Source organism: Mus musculus, chromosome 7, assembly GCF_000001635.26.
Source record: "Mus musculus strain C57BL/6J chromosome 7, GRCm38.p6 C57BL/6J".
Taxonomy (NCBI): domain Eukaryota; kingdom Metazoa; phylum Chordata; class Mammalia; order Rodentia; family Muridae; genus Mus; species Mus musculus.
In genome coordinates this window covers 23,974,099-23,976,292 of record NC_000073.6, presented here as the reverse complement: position 1 = coordinate 23,976,292, position 2,194 = coordinate 23,974,099, and the positions used below count along the sequence as shown (strand labels likewise).

Genomic DNA, 2,194 nt, shown 5'->3' with positions numbered 1-2,194 from the left:
TTCCATGATTTTGCTGACCCTAAACACCATTAAAATTTAGGAGATTTCACAATTCCACTAGAAGGCAGGAGGCATTTTCCAAAAATGCAAAGTGACAAATCTTGTTAAAAAGTGACAGCTCTCTCTCTCTCTCTCTCTCTCTCTGTGTGTGTGTGTGTGTGTTGGACAGTTTGCCTGAATGTCTATCACATACATGTAGTACCTGTAGAGACAACAAAATGGTAACATATGCCCTTTACTTGGTGTCATAAATGGTTGTCAGCTGCCATGTTGGTACCAGGAATCAAACTTCAGTTCTCTGCAAAAAAGTTAAAGTACTTATCAGGAAGCTATCTATCTCTCCAACCCCCACCCTCAACTTTTTACACTTGATTTGAGCTCAGGTCCTAATGCTTTTGCAGCAAGCACTTAATCAACTAACCCCTAACCCCGCCATGCAAGGGTTTTGAGAAACCTTGTAATCCCAACATATTGTCACAAGATGAATTTATCAGCAGCTTAAGAGTGTCCTTGAAATAAGGAGCAAAGCAAGGTTGTGACTTGTACCTGCTTGTCAGGATGAAGCTACTTAAGGTCTGACCTGGATCCTGATTGGTTGTAGGTGGAGTTGGGTAACTGAAGGGTTACTAATCTTCTATTATCTTTTTTTTTTAACCAGTTTGTGCCTTCTCATGTTTCATGGGGAAAGCACTGAAAAAGTATCTACAAATACCAATAAATATCTATATCATATGTGCCTGGTTTCAGCAAAATGAAGTTTATTTCAAAATGGGCATCTGGTCTGGTACCTCTCTGTTTGAAGCCTCTTTGTATTGGTGACTGCCATTAGTAAATTGGCAGAAAAAGCTATTTGAGGCAATTTATTTTACTAAAGGATTTCTGTGTATAATCTTTAAATCTGCATGAGAATATGATTTTTTTTTGGTTCCCAGATTGATTGGTGGAAATGTTGGAGCAATTTCTTAGCAAAGTCCTCAGGCAGGATCAATTTACTATCTTCAGTGAGTCTCTTATGACAAGATGTGTGAGGCATCTCCAGTTTGCTTTTATGTAAGCAATATCTTCACTAGAATATTTAGGTCCTTCTGGTAGAGAGGTTGGCCTGGATCTGTCAGTCTAAGGGCCAGGGTTAGCATAGGGTTAGGTATGGTGACCTTTGATGCTGCATCAGCATTCAGATTGCCTCTGGCCACTGTGGCAGTTGCCCTGGATATAGGGGTTGTAGGTGAGTCAGACCTGTTTCTTGTCTACTGAGCACAGGCATGTATTAGAGACACCCTTCTAACCAACCTTATCATCTATGGAGATAAGTATGATCTTATTTGGCCCCAAGTTCATGAGCAGGAGATGTGGCCATGTCCCTACCTGTTTGTAGCACTTGAGAAAGCAGTTCCTGCACCTTCCCTGGGCTTCAGGGTACAGCTGGCACTGCTTGTGTGGGATGGCCCCAAGTTCTTGAGCAGGAGACGTGGCCATGTCCCTACCTGGATGTAGGACTTGAGAAAGCAGTTCCTGCACATTCCCTGGGCTGCAGGGTAGAGCTGGCACTGCTTGTGTGGGATGCAGGTGAGCTGTCCCTGTGGGAAACCGTTGCAGAGTGGCAGTTACAGAGTGGCAGTTGTAGAGTGGCAGTTGACTACTACTGGCCACCACACATACATAGGCAGTAAAGGCTCTTTTGCCAAGATGAGGTTTTGAGAATTAACCAAAGTTAACCAATCAGATAAGAGACAAGTCAACCAATCAGATGAGAGACAAGTTAACCAATCAGATGAGAGAGAACGCCTCTCCTAGACCTATATAAGCAGCACCAGTTCTGGGCTTGGGGTCACTTCGCCTCTGCAATCAAGCTCTCCCAATAAACGTGTGCGGAAGGATCCTGTTGCAGCATCGTTCTTCCTGGCCAGTCGGGCGCGTGCAAGATGGCCCCAAGGGCATGAGAGCATTGGAGCCCACAGGCTGACCCTTTCTTATATCTCTTAGTCCCTGATCCAGGATTTTCAGTTGGTGTAGCCCAAAATCTACCCCATCAATGAAATATGGGAGTGCATGAAGGGGCTGGTTCTATAAATACAAAACTTCAGGATTTCCATGACTCAGGGCAACAGCAGCATATTCAGGAGGAGTTTCAGTGAGGCTCCCAAAGCAGAGGTTCAAGGTTTTACACCAGACTAACAAGTCATTGCACTAAACA

The 2,194-nt window shown here is 44.0% G+C and overlaps 1 long non-coding RNA gene across 1 annotated transcript; it reads right to left on the bottom strand.

Annotated features, from left to right (window-relative positions):
• Positions 1-219: 219 nt before the first annotated feature.
• On the bottom strand, positions 220-1,658 carry LOC115486484. The gene is made up of 2 exons (XR_003946697.1): positions 1,485-1,658; positions 220-298 (listed from the first exon to the last, which is right to left on the bottom strand). It is a non-coding gene; the product is annotated as an uncharacterized LOC115486484 (long non-coding RNA).
• Positions 1,659-2,194: the final 536 nt, after the last annotated feature.